This window comes from Sus scrofa, chromosome 13 (assembly GCF_000003025.6).
Source record: "Sus scrofa isolate TJ Tabasco breed Duroc chromosome 13, Sscrofa11.1, whole genome shotgun sequence".
Lineage (NCBI taxonomy): Eukaryota > Metazoa > Chordata > Mammalia > Artiodactyla > Suidae > Sus > Sus scrofa.
The window spans coordinates 95895684-95916776 of NC_010455.5; the positions used below are offsets into that span (position 1 = coordinate 95895684).

The 21093-nt window shown below is 39.2% G+C and overlaps 1 long non-coding RNA gene across 1 annotated transcript in view; it reads left to right on the plus strand.

The window, feature by feature from the left end:
- LOC110256324 overlaps nucleotides 1–20702 on the plus strand; it is a 65343-nt gene extending 44641 nt beyond the window's left edge. The window contains exon 4 of the long non-coding RNA XR_002337733.1: nucleotides 18789–20702. This is a non-coding gene — a long non-coding RNA (uncharacterized LOC110256324). The remainder of the gene's footprint in view (nucleotides 1–18788) is intronic.

Below are 21093 nucleotides of genomic sequence, written 5' to 3' on the forward strand. Positions count from 1 at the left end.
AGAGATGGTCATGCTGGAATTTAATGGCTATTTCTCTAGTTACAAGTACTTTGAAATTCATAGTATTTTCAGGCTCTTTATGATGGTGAAGTTGTGGATCACATGTGGTTTTATTTACTTTTTTAAATCTGTATGGTCTTTTTCAGAGAATGTGTGGAGAGATTCACAGTTTAGCAGCTGCCATTACCCTGGGACAACCCAGAAGTCCTTCCCTTCCCTTTCTGACCATAGTTCTGGAGGAACTTCATCTCTTTCTTCTCTTTTTCCCTCTTATTTATTCCCAGGGTCAAATAATGGGAAGGAGGATTTACAAATTCATAATATAATTTGATGTAGGGAACATTAGCTTCTATTATGGTAAATATATATAGGTGCACAGACATTTCAGTAAGGTTTAATGTATCATTCAAAAATCCTTTATTGAGAGATTATAGGAGAAAGAGGTGAGTTTTATACTTTTCAAAATTCTTTTTAAAAATTGTTTTCAAAATTGTCCTGGAAGGTAGTAGAAGCAAGGTTTGAGGATTTGAGTATAAAATCCTTACCCCAGATAAAAAGCTGTTATTTTCATTATTATTGCTATTCACTATTATTCATAATGAATTATTATTAATTAATATTATTACAGTTTTAATTCTTCTGCCTCCTGCAGCAACAGGAAGGCTTTGATATGCAGAATTGCAGCTCTGAACATTTCAAAAGAGAAACTAGAGACTGGATCTGCTAGTTACACAATGTAACACCTAGAGAAGTGTTGGGGAAAGTTCAGGGGAAACCTCATCTCTTATCAGACAGTTGAACTTTTTACCCTTAATGAAATATTAGTTCTAGGAGAGTAGAACTGTAGGGCTTTTGATATTCTATTTAGTGTCTACCTGTAGTGTTAGAGTAAAGTGATAGGGTGGTGGATGAGCATTGGCAATTTAATCTTCCATGTGAATCTCAGAATGGAGGGACTAGCAGGGGTAAGAGAGAGCTGTAAGTGAGTGTCAGGACAGCCAGCAGTTCTTTGCTGCCACAAGACTTTTTTTGGGGGGAGGATGTCTTTTTTAATCTTTCTTCTTATTTATATATCTTCCCTTTTCTTTTGTGGCCCTTTTGACCTGAGATCTGAGATCCGCAAATAGTCTTCCAAATCATGCTGGGAAAGGATATAAGAATATGTGAGAAGAAAATGAAGAGTTCTGAGCTTCTGCACTCTGCCAGATACATAGGGGATCCTTTTTAATCTTTTTAATCTCTTTTTTGGGTCCTTGGCTTTCCACGAGTAGCAATAAACATATATAGACTTGTACATACTCACACATACATACATACAAGCTCTTCCCTTTCTTGGTCCATCCTTAAGAAGCTCTTGAACACATTATGGCAGGATATAAAAATCTTGCCACTGTAGAAGGCATGGCTATCTTCTGCATTTTATTTCTTTGACTTAGAGCTGCTCTGTCCAATTCAGAGTTGTCCCTAGTCTCATGAAGCTTTTAAAATGAAAATTAATTAAAATTAAATAAAATATTAAAATTCAGTTCCTTAGTCACATTAGCTACATTTCAGGTACTCAACTGCCACATGTGACTAGGGGCTACCCTTTCAGAAAATGCAGATAACAACACATTTATCATTGCAGAAAAACAGAGCTGCTCTAGGCCTAGAGTATAAACCACATTGAGTGGCCCAGAGCTCTCTCCCTGAATGGGGTCTGAGAATTTTTACTTTAATATTCCTAGTGCTAGCCATAGAGCAAGTACTTAATATAATGTTTTGCATGAAAAAAGAAAAGATGTTACTGACAGTATATACAAAGTTCATAGAATGCTTGTTCCACTAAAATTGATGAAAAGGTAGTAAAATGTAGATTTCTATTTTAATAATACTTCATTAGAATACAATAATTTTACTTTTCTCATCTTTATTAAAATTATGGTTATATTTGTATAATTAAATTGGTTCAAATACAATTCGCTAAGTATCTGCTATGAGTCCACGTCTGTGTCAAGCACCAAAAAACCACTATCTTCACAGGACTTACAATCCAATAATTAATTAATTGAGCAGATGTTTATTGAGCACAATTTTTTGGTGCTAGACACTTTTCTAGTAACTAGGGGTAGGTCAGTGTACAAAACAGAACAAATCCCTGCCTAATGGGACTAACATTGCAGTGGGAGGAATATGTATAAGTAATATGTAAGTAAATATGAGATACAGTATTTTAATGGGTGATAATGTTAGAGAAAAATAGCAGGAACTGAGATAGGGAGTGCTTAGGCGAGTGCTGTAATTTCACATAGTGTGGTCAGGGAAGGCCTTACTGGGGTTACATTTGAACAAAAACTTAAAATGAAGTGAATTTATGCAATAATAGGGGAAAAGTATTCCAAGCAGGGGAAACACCAACTTCTAAACCCTGAGGCAGGGATACATTTGGCATCTTGGAAGAGCAGCAAAGAAAGAGTGAGAAAGAGAAAGGCTGGAAAGAGTGAGAGAGATATAGTGGTGGGAGAGGAGCTAAGAGGGGTGAGAGAAGGTCGGGTAACATAGAGCCTTAGAGGCTGTTGGTAAAAGCCAATAGGACTTTGGCTTTTACTCTGAGTGAAACAGGGAGCCAGGGGAGATTTGTGACAGAAGAAAGTTATGATCCAATTTAGAATTGAAAGGATTATTCTCCCTGCCATGTTGCAAGTAGACCAAAGGAGACAAGAATAGAATCCGCTGGATTCCCTGACGAACTGGCCTGCATCAACAATTAGACAGTATAAAGCATGATTTGACTCATGGTAATAAACTGAGTCTGGAGGTTGCTGAGCAGATGGGCCTGAGTGGGTACATGTAGGCAAGTAGCAAAAGATAAGTTGGAGATGTTGGGTGAAACTGATGATGTCAGTGACAGAAATGGGGAATTGGGAGGAGGAATAGGGTTAGTGGGGATAGTTTTGAACATGTTGAATTTGAGGTGATGACGGAATCTCAGAGTAGGGACATTGGAAGTTTAGGATATGGTATTAGAGGTCTGATGGGAAAGGTTGATGCTAGAGTCAAGATTTGGTAGTTGTTTTTTTTTGTTTGTTTGTTTTGTTTTTTTTTCTTTTTAAGGTTGCACCCTCAGCATATGGAGATCCCCAGGCTAGGGGTAGAATCAGAGCTGTGGCCTCTTGCCTATACCACAGCCACAACAATGCCAGATCTGAGCCATGTCTGCGACCTACACCACAGCTCATGGCAATGCCGGATCCTTAACCCCTGAGCAAGGCCAGGAATCGAATCTGTATCCTCATGGATGCTAGTCAGATTCGTAACCTCTGAGTCACGATGGGAACTCCAAGATTCGGTAGTTCTTATGTTGAGGTGCTGGTTGAAGACATGAGAATGAATAAGCTGCTTTATACTGAGAGAGAAAAGCAGATGATCAAGGACCAAAACCAGGAATTCCTATTGTGGCTCAGCTTAAATGAATCTGACTAGCATCCATGAGGACCCAAGTTTGATCCCTGCCCTTGCTTAGTGGGTTAAGGATTGGACATTGCCGTGAGCTATAGTGTAGGTCACAAACTTGGCTCGGATCCTGCATTGTTGTGGCTGCAACGTAGGCCAGCAGCTACAGCTCCATTTCAACCCCTAGCCTTGGAACCTCCATATGCCGTGGGTGCGGCCTTCAAAAAACAAATAATAATAATAAGGACCAAAACAACAAAGAAAATGTCCACAGTGATGAGGTAGGTAGAGGAAGTAGAACCATCAAAAGCAATAAAAGGACTCAGTAGAAGCCAGGGGAGCCTGCATCTCCAGGAAGGGTTGATCAAGAGTGCCAAATATCGAAGACAGAAGAAGGAGATTGACACTAGAGGAAGAGCTATCAGATGTGGCAAGGAACATTTTAGTGAAGTGAGTGGGTTGGAAGCTGGATAATGAGGGTTGAGAGGGAGGGTGAGAAATAAAACAAAGTCATCAGCTCATAGTGGTGATTTTCAAAGAAAGGTGTGTGGAGTGCTCTTTTCCTAAGACTGGGTGAGAAGAGAGGAAATACAGTCATACACACACACAGACACACAAACACACCTTACAAAAAGCCCATCAATTATGTTTAGCAATACATACTTAAGTAATTTTACATACCATAACTGAGCTCAGAGATTTCTGATATTTTCCATTGTTATCTAATTCAGCTTTACCTTGGGAAACAGAATAGAGGAAACTTCTGATTTCCAAAGTAAATATAAATGTTAATATTCACTTTCCAAAGTGAATCTTTGCTTAATGGAAAATACATCTTATCTGCTTTTAAAGTAGGAAGATTGGAATTCCTATTGTGGCTCAGTGGTAACAAATCCATCTAGTATCCATGAGGATACAGGTTCTATCCCTGTCCTTGCTCAGTAAGTTAAGGCTCTGGCATTGCCATGAGCTGTGGTGTAGGTTGCAGATGCAACTCAGATCTGGTGTTGCTGTGGCTGTGGTGTACAATGGCAGCTGCAGCTCCAGTTTGACCCCTAGCCTAGGAACTTCCATATGCCACAAGTGAGGCCCTAAAAAAAAAAAAAAAAAAAAAAAAAAGGGAGCTCCTCATTTATGTTAAGATATAAAAGGATTTACAAACACCATTTATAGTGGGTTTCAATGTGCACAACTTTGTAGAATGTAAGGAGAGAACTGTGTTTACCACTGAGTTTTCTAAACTCTTTGTATGAGAAAATATTCCAGTGCTGTGCCTTGTCCGCTTTTCCCTTTTGCCATGCAGTTTTCCCCATGGAATAGATCCTTCATTTTTATTGTACTGACTCTGTATGGTACATCTTCAGACTGTGTTGGGATGCCCTTGCTGAGAAGTCTTTCTCAGGCACTCAGGATGATTCCTTCCCTCACCCCCACCCCCTGAGCAGAAACAGACATGACAAATTGTCCTTTCTCAGAGCCCCATAGATATGGAGCCTGATCTGAGTCTTCAAGATTAGAAAAAGTTAGGTTTGGGATTAATTTTGCTAATTTTTAGAATCAACTATAGGACTCCTTGCAAAATTCCTCTAGGCTTTCCATGTCATTATTTTCTTTGTCTGTTATTTTTGCCCAGCTACCATGGTATCATGGGTTTCCCAAGATAACAGCAAAGCTTCCAAGGAAATCTGGGTGGAAATTTTCTTAGCTTGGCAAGTGGTAGGAACACAGGGCGTTGTTACATGCATTGTATTTGTCTTTGCTAGCTTCCCTATTCTGTCTGTACTGATCTGTGTCAACCTGGGACCCGGAAAGGGATTCGTCATGGAGAACCAATATACTGCTTTGATTGCATCCCATGTGCTAATGGATATGTATCACGGGAACCAGGTAGAGATGGTCATTTTTCCATTGATATTAAAATACAAGTAGATTAAATATGTTTTGGCAAAGGGGGCCATTGGGGCCTTCTTTGTAAATAGGTATAAAAAATTTATCTCAAAATTTATAATCCATGAAAACTATTGGATGTTCTGTTTAGTATGAAAAAAACATAACAATGGGATTTAGTACTAAAAGGGCTACATTTGCAGAGTTTCCATTGTGGTGCAATGGGTTAAGAACCCAACTAGTATCCATCAGGATACAGGTTCGATCCCTGGCCTCTCTCAGTGGGTAAAGGATCTGGCGTTGCTGTGAGCTGTGGTGTGTGTTACAGACGTAGCTTGGATCTGGCATTGCTGTGGCTGTGGCATAGGCCAGCAGCTGCAGCTCTGATTCAACCTCCAACATGGGAACTTCCATATGCTGCAGGTGCAGCCCTAAAAAAGTAATAAATGGGGGTTCCCGTCATGGTGCAGCAGAAACGAATCTGACTAGGAACCATGAGGTTGTGGGTTTGATCCCTGGCCTCACTCAGTGGGTTAAGGATCTGGCGTTGCTGTGGCTGTGACTGTGGCCAGTGGCAACAGCTCCAATTAGACCCCTAGCCTGGGAACCTCCACATGCCATGGGTGCAGCTCTAAATAATAATAATAATAATAATAATAATAATACATGAATTAAAGGTGCTACATTTGAATCCATAAACTTAAAGAGAGGAAAAAAATTTTTTAATTAAATGTGAAATATGAATACATGAATTTATAAAAGTATTTAAAATTATTTCAATTTCTGAAATAGATTAAAGATTAGTATGAAAAATAGTGAATAATCAGTAAATAAGTGAATTATAGTTCTATATTTTACAGAATTATCTCTAAATTATTTCTAAATATAATTTAGAAATATAAGATCTAGAATTACAGCCCTTAAGATAACTGGCTTAAGATCATAATTACTCAAGATTTGTAGCACAGGTGAATTCTGTAACTACTGCTCTATGAATTTTTTACAACCTGCAGAATTTCTGTTCATGACCAGAATTTTAGTCATGAAGCATGTTGGAGCAGGTTTATTTTTATCTGTACCTTCTGTGAAAGATAACACAAATTGTGTGTCTTTTGCCAAAAGGCCCTCAATAGCAATTTATTTAAAAGAGAAATTAAAGAAAATTTTAAAAATGTAAAATTTTCTCCAGATGGAAAACAAGAACAGTGTAACCTGTACAAATCCTTAGACCTCATGTGGCTTAGTCTCTGCACAGAGTTGCATTGAGAAATCCAGTCCAGCAGTCAGAGTGATTAAAAGGGAATTCCAGTCTTTACCTGCATCATCCAAAGAGCACTGAAGAGATCCATTTAATAATCTACCACAAACTCATCTCAAATAACTTTTTATGTTGCAGGATTCTCCTTTGCCCAACAAAGAGATTATCCCTGTTATCCCTATCGTAATCCTCTTGTTTCGCCTAAATATAGCTTTAATATTCTCGTGTATTTTTGCATTATTCTTGGGTTTATGAGTTTACACACCTCTCTTCTCAATTAGATAATTGGAAGAGAAGGAAAGAGACATTTTGCTGAAAAAGGCCCATGCAAGAACAGCTAAAACCAAGAAGGAAGCCTGAATTTCCAAAATCGAAATCAATTCTCAATCTTTAATATTAGCTTTTCTCTAAGACCATTTTACCACTGCTTTTCTGATGATATTGTATATTCTCTGTAAAGAAAATCTCAATGTGTTACACTAGGCCTTTGGCTCCTTGGGGCTATTCACAGCTGAAGCAGACCACTGGATTTCTTTGTAGTCAATCCTCTGTTCTTTGTTCATTAGGTCAAAGGAAGTGTGAACAATGTGGTGAAGATTATTGGTCAAATGCACAAAAGAGCAAGTGTGTGCTGAAGGAGGTGGAATTCCTGGCTTATGATGAGGCCCTGGTATTCACGCTTGTCATTCTTTCCATCTTTGGGGCACTTGTGGTCTTAGCAGTCACAGTTGTGTATGTGATATACAGGCACACTCCACTTGTGACTGCTAATGACTGGGAGCTAAGCTTTCTCATCCAGGTTTCTCTTGTCATCACACTGCTCTCTTCCATGCTTTTCATTGGCAAACCATACAACTGGTACTTCATGGCACATCAGGTCACTCTGGCACTGGGCTTTTCTCTTTGCCTGTCTTGTATTCTTGGAAAGACTACTTCACTGTTTTTAGCCTACAGAATTTCCAAATTGAAAACCCGACTTACATCCATCTGCCCTCTTTATTGGAAAATCATTGTGTTAATTTCCGTTCTAGTCGAAATTGGCATATGCACAGCCTACTTATTATTGGAACCCCCAAGGATGTACAAGAACATGGAATCTCAAAATATAAAGATTATCCTGGAATGTAATGAAGGTTCTATAGAATTTTTGTGCTCTATATTTGGGATGTATGTCTTCTTGGCTTTGCTGTGCTTTCTTACAACCTTTGTGGTTCACCAACTGCTGGATAATTATTATGAAGGAAAATGCATCATCTTTGGAATGCTGGTCTTTTTTTATTGTCTGGATCTCTTTTGTCCCTGCTTATTTTGAGCACCAAAGGCAAATTTAAAGTGGCCGTGGAAATATTTGCTATCTTGGCGTCCAGCTATGGTTTGTTGGGTTGTATATTTGCTCCCAAGTGCTTCATTATTTTGGTGAGGCCAAAAATGAACACGGATGAAACTGTTGGTGGAAGAATCCCTACCACAGATAAAAGCATCCAACTATCTTCAGCCTCTGTGAGCAGTGAGCTCAGCAATACCACTATGTCAACTGTTCTGGATGACTAGAATCATGGGTCACACGTGTTCTTTAGAGCTGCAATGGTGACATGGTTCAACATTCCCTCCCTTTCAGGTGGCTCCCACAGCAGTTGCCAGATTCCCTGGGGTGATACCGAGGTTTTGGGTTCTGGTAGTGTAGTCAAAGTATAGCATGTGAAATCTCATTCTCTGAGACACTATTTAGCATAAATCAGAATAGCTGTTACTACTGAAGTTTTACCACCTCATTAAAACATTTCACAATGCTTTGGTATAAGGAGTGTATAGTAGAGGATATAATAGGTACAAGTAATATAACATGGTGGATAAAAATATTTGGGTCTTGAATATTTTCTCCCCCCTTATATCATGGACATCTAGAAATTTACATTAGACAAAGCTACCTTATGGAGACCAAAAGAGATATCTTGTTCTCCATTCTGTTAATGCTTCTACAGAATAGATAGCTTTTCTCTGACTGAGGTAGAAATTACACACAGCTCATAAACTTTCCCTTGGAGCAGAGCATTTGGTAATAGAATGTATGTTTCAAAGGACTCTGCAGCAGGGGGATGTACTTGGGCTGTGGGATGGAAATCCTGTGAAATTGGATTGTTATGATCATTATACAACTATAGATGTGATAAATTCATTTGAGTAAAAATAAATAAATAAATAAATAAACAAATGACTCTGGAGCATACCGAGAATTCTGGAGGAATTGGGATGTGAACAAAACTCACTTCCTTCTTGAATTCATAATGGGAATCGCAAGTTTCTCCCAGAGGAAAGGCAAGGCCTGCTTGCTCCAGATTTTCCTGGAGAATAAGAAGTAAACTATTTGACGAAGTTCCTGTCATGGCTCAGCGGTTAACGAATCCGACTAGGAACCATGAGGTTGCGGGTTCGATCCCTGGCCTTTCTCAGTGGGTTGGGGATCCAGCATTTACGTGAGCTGTGGCATAGGTTGCAGATGTGGCTCCCTGTGTTGCTGTGGCTGTGGCGTAGGCCGGTGGCTACAGCTCTGATTTGACCCCTAGCCTGGGAACCTCCATATGCCGAGGGAGCGGCCCAAGAAATGGCAAAAAGACAAAAAAAAAAAAAAAGAAGTAAACTCTTTGAGCTTCTAAAGTCTTCTTAAAAAATAAAAATGAAGGGAATTAAGTCTCAGCAAAGCAATTATTAAGTTGATTATATATTGAATACCCAGATGGCAAAAAAAAGCAAATATTTATGTAGAACAGGTATTACAATGAAAGATTGTTTTAGGCTAAATTAAGTGATAGATATTTGCCCTCTGATTATCCAGAATTAAGTGGAATGTTATAAAATACTTTCAATCTTCTTTCATATATGCACATTTTAAGTGACTTATATATATTTATGTGCCCATGAATTAAATGTATAGAAAACAGAATTTGTAGAAATGCTCTAAACCAAATATGTATGTGCATCCTTGACTCTAGGTAACTGACAAGATAGGAGGAAGTTCTCTTTTCAGAAGTTAATAATGTTTGTGACTCTTAATCAACCAAACTGGGCAGAGATTCATGCAGGCTTGTGGGAGCAACAAGTGAAAACATGATGACTAGTTTAGCAGAATAGGTCTGTCAGGAATTCATGTAATCATTTTTAAGGAATGTGCTTGGGGTTAATGGATGTAAACTATTGCCTTTGGAATGGATTAGCAATGAGATCCTGCTGTATAATACTGGAAACTATGTCTGGTCACTTATGATGGAGCATGATAATGTGAGAAAAAAGAATGTATATATGTATGTGTAACTGGGTCACCATGCTGTACAGTGGGAAATTGACAGACCACTGTAAACCAGCTATAATGGAAAAAAAATCATTATATATATTAAAAAAAAAGATCATTCCAGACCAGATGAAGGGGATTGAGCTTCCTGAATTTTAGATACGAAGTTTACTCCAAGGTCCGGAAAAGTGAGCTCATTTGTTGGAGGGCTTGTGGTATTCCAGGACTTTCTGGGAAAGCCTCTATTTCTTCACCCATCTCTCATAACTTCTACAGAGCTTTTTGCATTATAGACCGAGGATTCTTAGAGAAGAGCCTATATCACAGAATGAAGAGTGGAGGAATTGCTGTCTTTGTCCCTTCACTCAATCCAGGGGTGGACTTTGGAGAAGAGAAGATGGTTTGTCTATGTATCAGATAATAAGCACATGACAATCTGAGTTTTTGTTCAGTTATACATTTAGCTTGAATATTTTAAATGGTCCATCTTGGGAGTTTTTTTCAAAAAGCTGAAAGGTAGCTCAAATCTGGTGAGTTGCTTTACTTTTATATTGAAGTATTTCAATCTCAGAGGAATGCATTTCTTTTCTGAGGTGTTGATTATTGAACATATGGAACCAAAAAAGATAATTATAGGAGTCTTGGGTGGTATCAAAGTCTCCATTGTCTCCTTCCATACCACATAGCTCAGTAATACTGTCTTATTGAACTTGTATTCTTTGCAATTAGTTTTCCTGGTCAGCAGTAGGTTTGGGAAACTAGAGAAAATAAATATTATTAAAAACAAAATATCAACTGAACTTACATGTTGAATGTTCTCTGGTATAACTTTACAATTTTAAGATGCAACTTTTATCTAAAATGGTCTGAAATGATCACTTGTTGATTTGGTATACATGCATTGTTGTAGAAACTGGCTTATGGCAGATAAATTGAATAATATGTGATTGTCAAAGGATGATGATCTAATTTTTATTATTGATTTATTCTTTGTAATTAGTTATTTATCAAGTATTAAAAAAATTCTCATAACATTCCAAGGTAATATCTCTTTGGATGAATGTGTCATTTCAAAATTATTTCTTGTAAAACAAATGACTGGATTCTCTATCGGCACATGTTGCTTTGTAAAAGAATCTCATATAAAAGTCACTAGTGCTGCTCCCTGCTGTGACTGAGCATTTGCTGTTAACCACATACTGGGCCTTGAGGGAGCAGCTCAGAATTAATTTCAGAGTGTAGCATCAAAATAATGTGGTTGCTGACTTAGGGAGTAGCATAAAGTCTAATTGCTTGGGAGAAAAAAATTGCAAAACAACACTTACTCAAGACTGACTTGGACACATGCAGGTTTGAGCTTTTGAAAAAAGAACTATTTATCAGAACTGTTCAAAGCCACAGTATAAGATTAATTCATTTGGGTTAAGGCAAAGAAAATTCCTGATGAAAAGTGATTATATTATTAAAACAGGAAAGATATTCCAACTGCCAGATTAATCACCTTAAAACACAACTTTAATCTTATCATTTCCCTGCTTTCAACCCCGCTCTCAATTGAATGAATCCAGCTGCCTTAGTCTGGTATTCAAGACTACAAACAGTTTTCTATCTTCTCTTTCAACATTTGCTACTTGCAACCTTTCTGCCTACATCCTTTTTAAAATAGTCCAACTGGATTCCTGGAACCTACCTTCTGTTTTCCTGATATCATGTTGGTCACACAATTCCCTTTTCCCCCACCCTACATCATAGCCACGGCAGCACTGGATCTGAGCCTCGTCTGTGACCCACACCACAGCTCATGGCAATGCCAGATCCTTAACCCACTGAATGGGGCCAGGGATCGAACCTGCATCCTCATGGATACTAGTTCTGTTTGTTTTCGCTGAGCCACAATGGAAACTCCAGAAAGTAGCCATATGAAAGAAAGATAAACTAATGTATGCATTCTACTTAGCCCTGGCATGGTAGGTGTCAACTTTCCCTTCCTATTCTCTCAAGTCCTGTAGGGCTTTATCTGCATCTCTTTTATGTCACTGGCCATTTTCTGCATTATACTAGGGTTATCTGCTTCTATGTCTTGTCTCTATTGCAGTGTGGCTTGGGTTGCTGCAGAGGAGGCATGGGTTCAATCCCCATCCCGGCACTGTGGGTTATAAGGATCTGGTGTTGCTGTAGCTGCGGTGTAAGTTGAGGCTGCTTCTCAGATTCAGTCCCTGGCTGGGGAACGTTCATGAACTGTGGATGCAGCCATAAAAAAAAAATACAAAACAAATGGACAGATGAATAAGGTTATCAAGATATCTAACCACTCACCTAATAAGGTCCCAGGGCATTATGTTTTGATATAAGTTGAGGAGGTCTGGAGCACAGCAGGGGTGGAGTAAATAGAAAGAGTCTCTTGGGAAAACAGGGGCCAGTTTGAGAGCAATAGGCATTTCAGCTGGGGATGGAGAAAGAAGGGCAAGACTGAAAGGAAGGGGGTGATTTGAAATGGGAGTGGACTGTCCTGAAAATAATTTTTCTATGGTATTCATTTGACTGTTTTCCCATGGTATTTTCTCCTTCTTATATTATCATTTTTGAAGAATAAATGCAATATTTTATCCTTCCTCACAATTTCTTCCCTTTTGAGCCGTCATTGTTAAAAGCAGCAGTTTGGAACATCTAAAGGCAGAGTAATTACTTATAACTCAAAGTAGAATTATTTACAATTTATGTAAAAAAATCTCTATGAAATTCACTCGTTTATATTTTTAGAGGATTGTTATACATTTCCCCTGGGTTTTAGAAAAATAATTTGGATATAAAAGGCATAATATGAAAATACAAATAGACCAGATATATTAGGGTAGGTTAAGTGCTGGAACAAAAAAACCCTAAATCTTAGAGGTTTAACAGATTAACATTTAACGCACACTGAGACTACTGTATGGGTTATTGGTCAGACTGCTCTCCTGGATGGTCTCCTTCCAGGCAGTGATTCTGGGATGCTGCTAGATAATCTGTATTTGCCCTACCAGACCCATTCTCTGCCTTCCCTACTCTGCTCTGCACCCCTGTGGACTGCATCACACTCACTCCCTTGCCCTATGGCTTCCAGTGGGTTTTGCCAACAAGAGGCACCAATGAGAGACTGCAGAATGAGAGGAGAGTTTAGGGTCTTTGTCGTTTCAACTGTGGTTCATTCTTCTACTTGCAGCCCTTTCCCATGACTGCAGCTCTCTCCAAGTGCCATGCTCGCTCATCTATCCTGTTCTTTTACACCTAGTTATAAGGACAACTTCCCATTGTTCCTAGTCCCATCTTTTGTTAAATCCTTTAACTTTGCCCACTCATGTCGATAGCCTTTCTTTAAAACTCTTCCCTTTTGAGTGTATCAGCTGTTTCCTGCTGGAACCCTGATCATACAGTGACCCAAGTTTCTTTCATTTCTGATGCTGCCATCTTCAGTGCAAGCTTTGCAGGCTCCAATTCATGGATAAATGTAAATAGGCTGTGGGAAGGTCTGAGGTGCTTAGTCTGGGGTGCAGGCCTTATGAACTCTTGAAATATTAAATAAGAGTACAATTCAAGGGCAAAGCCTCCACTGAGTAGAAGATACTGAGTAGGATCCAAACTGATCAGGACAAGGACAGCAAGGGTAAAGAAATAAAGGGTTCATTCTAAATGATCAAAGTAAATCTTAGTGATTGAACACTTCATATTGAAATATATGACAGAGTTGGACTTAGGTCTAAAGGTTTTAGATGCTTTAGGGTAATGACCATAGTCAGTTATTTCTGCTAATAGGGTGATGCAATAGCAAAGCTTATCTCAAATTATTCATTAGTTATTACTGTCACATGACTGAGTTTATCAGTAAACATTCCAGGACAGTTTAGTGTGTTTCTTGTAAAATGGTGTGGGATGTGGCTGCCTGTGTTCCCATCAATGAACCATCATTCAGAACACTTTGGAGTGCCTCCTGGAAATGCTTTTGGGGTTTGAGACACACTGTTTTGAATTCCCTCAATTACGAAAGAATCTGCTTTTTTTTTTTTTTTTGGTCTTTTTACCATTTCTAGGGCCGCTCCCTCGGCGTATGGAGGTTCCCAGGCTAGGGGTCGAATTGGAGCTGTAGCCGCCAGCCTACGCCAGAGCCACAGCAACGCGGGATCTGAGCCACGTCTGCAACCTACACCACAGCTCACGGCAACGCCAGATCGTCAACCCACTAAGCAAGGCCAGGGACCGAACCCGCAACGTCATGGTTCCTAGTCAGATTAGTTAATCACTGCGTCACAACGGGAACGCCGAAGAATCTACTTTTTTCAGAATAATTAGATTTTTTGCTTACTGTTGAACACTGAAAGAAAAATACAAGTGAAAAAGAGAAGATTTGTAAAACGCTGAATGGAAAAAGAAACGGGGAAGGGAGTTCCTGTTGTGGCTCAGTGGAAATGAACCCAACTAGTATCCATGAGGATGCTAGCTAGATCCCTGGCCTCGCTCAGTGGGTAAAAGGATCCAGCATTGCCATAAGCTGCTGCGTAGGTTGCAGTGCAGCTCAGATCTGCTGTGGCTGTGGCTGTGGCTGTAGCCGGCTGCTACAGCTCTGACTCAACCTCTAGTCTGGAAACTTCCATATGCCACAGTTTCGGCCCTAAAAAAGAGCAAAAAAAAGGGGGGGGGTGGAGAGCAAAACAAAAATGCAATGTTAATTACCAGTTTAGGAAACTATTTGCATTATCTATTAAAACTGAACATATACCTGCTCTATGACCCAGTAAATTCATGCTCCCATGAATATGTAACGAAACTATGTCTGTATGCTTACAAAAAAGATGAATTGGATAATTTTGATTTGAGTAATCTTACTTGATTTGAGTAATTCTTGCTTGAATAGCAAGAAACTACCCAAATGTCCTTCAACAGTAGAATGAATACATAAATTGAGATATACTCACACAGTGAAACACTGTGCAGCAGTGAGAATGAACGGACTGCTCTGTGGGGACGTGCCTGCAGGAGGGTAAGATTGACAGCTGAGAGACCAATTTAGAAGTGATTACTGTCATCTGGGTAAGAGACCATGATGGCTTGGACCAAGAGCTGAGCGCTCAGCAATTTGTTGCTGATCAGACACTGTCACATCAGATTTCCTGATATAAGTTAGACATTTAATAGTTGCACATTTGAAGTGCATGTTCAAAAGAAAAGGAGAAACATTAGAAAGCTACCATTTAAACACCTAGGACCTTCAAAAAATAATCCCATTATTTTGTACTGGCTTTTACTGCCTTTTGAAGTTCTGATCAATAAGGGAATCATTTAAGCTCATAAAGCCACCTGGGTAGGAAATGATTTTCTCAGAGAGGTTGCTAGAGCTCTTTAGTAATTCAAAAAATTGAATGAAAGATTTCCTGCTTCTTTTCCATGTTAAAGTTTAAATTTCTGTGAGTAAACACAGAATTTTTTACCCTTTCTATCTTTATTTTGTATAGTAATTCTTTCCCAAATGCTGCTAGAGAAGAGTGCATGTTCTAGGTGGTGTCAAGAGAATGAATATGGACATGAGATGTGCATACTGTTCTGTTCTTTAAAAAGTGACCAGCCAACACAGAAACCATTGCTTGGTACAAATGATGTGTGAAAGAGAAAAATACCATCTCTTTGAGTCACTTATGCATATGATGATATGAAAAGAATTTAGAGTTACAGCTTAACCAGGAAATTACTTCTTTCTTTCTCCCAAAGACATCAAAATTAATGTTTACCCTTCTCTTTGAAGCCTCTTTCCATGACGGCCTACTTTTTGGGGCAGGAGTATACTGATTTATACATAAAGCATAAGGGTTTCTAAGGCCAAGCACAGCTAACTTACTATTTTTTTATTAGTGGGGTTTTTTGCTTTGGTTTGTCAATTTCACTTTAAAAGTAGTCTTCCCACAGTGATAAGCAGACTGACAGAGTAGCTAACATGCTCGGCTAGACCTTTGACTGGGGGAAGACAAAGACACAAAGATTTACTTTGATACCCTAGCCTCTCAGAACTGTCTGGAAACAACAGAGCAAATCGAGTAAACACAAAAATTTAGAATAATATGACTTGGGATCAGTGGTATACTTTCCTGCTGTTTAAACCTAAGAGAGTTAACTTTCTTCTCTAAGCACAAATCCTGGCACAGAGTAAACATTCAAAAACTTATGTGGTGTCTTAGTCTGTTCTGGCTGCTATAACAAAATACCATAAACCAATGGGCATATAAACATGAACCACTTATTTCTCACACTTCTGGAGTCTGGGAAGTCTACGATCTTGGCAGTAGTAGATTTGGTATGTAGTAAGAGCCTGCTTCCACATGGTGAGGGATCTCTCTGGGGCTTGTTTATAAGGATGCTAATCCCATTCATGAGGGCTCTGCCAAAGGCCCAGCCTTAGGGCTTAGGATTTCAACATATGAATTTGCGGGGTGTGACACACACATTCACACCACACCCTCTAGTTATATTAATCACTAACCCTAATCCTATCCCTAATTTTAACAGAGAGAAGTGAACTGTTAGCTATTGGTATAATTATAATTAGTTAGTTGGCTCCTATGTCTATTGAGTCTCAGCCCCATGGACTGAACATTTTATAATTTTTTTCTTTTTTATGGTTGCACCTGCAGCATATGGATGTTCCTGGGCTAAGGGGTCAAATCAGAGCTGCAGCTGTGGCCTATACCACAGCTGCAGCAATACTGGATCCTCAACCTACTGATCGAGGCCAGGGATTGAACCTGCATCCTCATGGATACCATGTCAGGTTTTTAATCCTCTGAGCTACAACAGGAATTCTTGGACTGAGCATTTCAAACTCCAGTGGCAGTGAGCCCTTCTTAAATTCCTGTGATAGTCAATGGCATTTTGGAGTCACATAGTTCTGAAATCAGAAACCTGGGAATCGTTATTAATATTTCCTTTTCCTTTAGTGGTCACCTCCACCCTCCTCCCAAACCCCACATATAGGAACTATGTTCCTGTCAACTCCATCCTCAATATGGCTCCAGATCCAATCCATCAGATACTCTTCACCCCAATACCTTTTGTCCCTCTTACCCTGCTTTTCTTTGCAGCAAGAGTACTTTTCCTAAGACATGTATCTAATTTTGTCACTCCCTTCACCATTCTCTTCTTGTTCCCCCTTTATCTTTCTCTCCCAACACTCTTTCTTCCTGACCCTCTGTGGCTTCCCTTTCCTCAAGCTGGGTTATTCAGTTCCCTGAACATCTCTTCTGAGAAAAGGTGGCTGCTTCTTCCTGAATATTCTGACCTTTTCTGTCCCTCTGTTGCCAGCTTCCTTCTTCCAATCTTGCAAACTCAAGTAACCTATCACTTCTCCATGGAAGCTTTCTGATCAACATCCCTCTACTAAGCTGGCATAAAGCACCTTCTCAGTGCTTTGTAGCACTCCATGCCTACTTGGATTGCAGTGCTTATTATCCTGTGTGTGATGGCCTTTGGAAGGGAGTACTGTGAGCTCAAGGAGCTCTGTATCACTCATCTTCATTTTTCTTGTGCCTGGGAGGTATGCAATAAATGCATTCTGAATATCATCATCCAGTATCAGGTGGCTGCTGTCCTGGAAGGCTGGTGTTTTGGGTCAGTGTAATCAAGATACAGAAAGAACTACACCTAATTAGCTTTTATTTTTAAACTTTCTAAGCAGTACTGACTTCAGGTTGTATTTTAGTCTATGATTTTGGCTATATTGGATCTTCATCCAACATGACCCTGCTCTGTAAATGCCATACTAACAGATTCTTAACACCATTACAGAATCTGAGATCACTTGCCTCTGGAGAAATAGTCTTTAGTCTTATGAACAAACCACCATAAACCATAGTCACCCATCAAGGTCAATATAACATGTTGCTGCCTTGGGGTCTGCTATCCAGTGGCCTAGGCCACCAAGGCTAAATCTGGTTTAATACAAACCTCTACAAACCACTAAGATAAAAAAATGCTTTGCCTACGCACTGAAGTTCAAGTTTCACAACCACATTTCCTGGTCCTAACAAAAGCCTACTTGAATATTTTGCCCTCCCCAATTCCATACTTTTGCTTAATTTTTAGTGTGGGAATTTTCTTTCTCTTTCTTTCTTTTTCTTTTTCTTTCTTTTCTTTTCTTCTCTTTTTTTCTTTCTTTCTCTCTTTCTTTCTCTGTCTCTCTCTCTCTTTCCTTCCTTCCTTCCTTCCTTCCTTCCTTCCTTCTTTTCCTTTCTTCCTTCCTTCCTTTCTTTCTTTCTTTCTTTTTTGGATGCACCTGTGGCACATGGAAGTTTCCAGGCTAGGAGTTGAATCAGAGCTACAGCTGTTGGCCTATGATATAGCCACAGCAATGCCAGATCCAAGCTACGTCTGTGACCTACACCACAGCTCATGGCAACATCAGATCCTTAACCCACTGAGTGAGGCCAGGGATCGAATCAGTGTCCTCATGAATACTAGTCAGGTTTATTACTACTGAGCCACGACAAGAACTCCCTAGTGTGGGAATTTTCAATTCCCACCCTATAAAACTTTGCATTGAAAATGCACCAAATTTAACCCTCCTCTTCTTTCTGGGTTTATAACAAATTAAGATATGTCAAACAATAGCAAATTAGAGGCCAAAATGCCATCTTTATTAGGATAAACACCAAGTTGAGAATGTAACTTATGGTGAGAGTCAAATGAGTTTCCTAAATCTGATCACGAGAATTAAGTCGACTTACTCCTCCAGTCACAAGCAATCTGTGACTGGGACAGGCCTCCCCACGGTGAGAAACTGCCCAAGTAAGACTTGGATCATGAGAAAGCAAGGGGAAAAAATCCCTACATTCTATGAGCATCTCATTCCCAATAAAAATGACAGGGTGTCTGAGCTTGGCTGTGTCACTCTGCTTCCCTTCACAGGTGAGCAAGCAGTGGAGAGATGCCTGTTGACTAGTTGAGCTTCCTTAATACAGAAGGAGTCAGAAGTAGAGAAGAATTCCTACCCAGAACAGGTTTGTGATAGGGGCTCAAATAACGTCTGTGATTTATCAATAAAAATGTATATGTTAGGAAGTGCTATTGTTCCATATCATTTGTTTCTTTTATTTCCTGTGGTTGCCTGCTGTATTGGACTAATTACGGGTAAACCTATGGTAATTTTACAGCAGTCAAGGGAAGGCGGGATGAATCATTTACAGATGGCTTACCATGAACTCTAATGATGGTTACATAAAATGTCTGCCCTGTTTCTTGTCTGTATTTTAATGCTACCAATCATGACACAAACTGAAAAAGTTTCTAAGCCTTGAAGCATGGAAAAATTAATATTGAACTTTTTCCTTGATTTTTTTTTGGCAGTCTATATTTTCTACTTCAAAGAAAGTGAGATATCCCCAAGAACAAGATGACTCAATTTATTTTCAAATCTTAATCTCTTTTCAGACTTCTAATTTAAAGGCAGTAATGGATACATAGCTCTGGCCTCAACACATTAATGTTGCATTTTAAAAAGCAGGGCAATATGGTGCTATGGGATATTTCTCAGATTTAGAAGCCTAATCACTTAATGATGCCATTGTCCCTATCATTATACAGTATCAGGTACCTGCTGACCTGGAGGCTGATGGGGTCAGTGTAACCAAGATACAAGGGAAAGTGATGAGAGTAGCTGACTCTTCAGAAAGCTTTAGGACTTATGATTAAAACTGTGGCAACAGACAGGTCTATCACCTCTCCTAAAGGAAGTACAGGGGTGGTGAAAAAGAAGTATTGTGCCTCTATTTGTCCATTCATGGCAATGGCCATTTGCTTAGCAGAGTGGGATATAAAGTCTGGGGTTGGACTAGATGGCTTATAAGGTCCTTTGGGGAAGTTACCAGCAAAAGTTAGGATTCCATTGGTCAGTCTGAAAAATCACCATGTACCTGCCCATTTCTTGCTGTGGCCCCAGCAGTGATGTCTAATTGCCAGTGAGGGGGAGGAAAATGGAGAGGAGCAGAGGCTGTAGGAAGTTGAAGACCTGGCCCTCATCTTGTGGGTCTGTTTTCTAGCCAGGGAAACAATACAGATGCACATATTCAATGGAAGAATGCCAAAAGTTTGGTCAGTAAAAGAGACAGTTTAAAGTCATATAAAATATCTTGGTCACATAATTTACCATCCCTGAGACTTTTATCCTTTCTTTCTAAGTTTCCTCATCTGTTATAAGGCTGTCTTAACAGTATCTGTCTAGTAGAGTTTAGGAGAAGATTATATGAGATGATGCTTATAGGTGCTTATGTGGTTCGCCTTAAAAAACAATTAATGCTAGACATGTGCCATTAAATCATTATAAGGAAAGTGTCTGCATTGTGTTTTCTCTGGTTCCTACAGAAAAGTTTTGTTAACATTTATGTCACAGTGTTTTATACAGGGTTGATACAAGAAACATTTGCTTTCCTCAAAATCAGATTTTTTCATTACACATTATATAACTCTTCTGTAAACACCTGAATAATAAATCCTTCCAACTCTAAAAGAAATGAGAATAAGATATGAAAAAGTAGTTCAAAAAGGAAGAAATACAGATAGCTGGTGAGTATCACAAAACAAAGATATTCAACATCATTAATAAAGAAATGAAAACTAAAATGTCAATGAGACATTATTTTCATGGGTCCCCATTGTAAAGATTAAAATGTTTTCAGTATAAAATGCAGAAGTGGAATTTCTCATACTTCAGTAGGTGGAAATTGGCTCAGACTTTCTGGAAAGAAACTTGACAGTATTAAATAGTCTAAAAGTTTTCCTGGGAGTTCCTTTTGTGGCTCAGTGGTAATGAACCCAACTAGTAATCATGAGGACATGAATTCGATCCCTGGCCCCGCTCAGTAGGTTAAGGATCCAGCATCGCCCTGAGCTGTGGTGTGAGTCACAGATGAGGCTTGGATCTGGCATTGCTGTGGCTGTGGTGTAGGCCGGCAGCTGAGGCTCTGGTTTGACCTCTAGCCTGGGAATTTCCATATGCCGCAGGTGTGGCCATAAGAAGACACACACACACAGACACACACAGTTTTCTTGGTATCCAACCCAATAATTCCACTGATTGAAATTTATCCCCAAGATATAGTCATGGATATACGAAAGTATTTATTTTTAGCATTACTTTTATTTGCTGTTAACTCCCCTTCCTCATAATTCTTAAATTACAAAAATAGGAAATTAGTTAAATAAATTATATTATGGA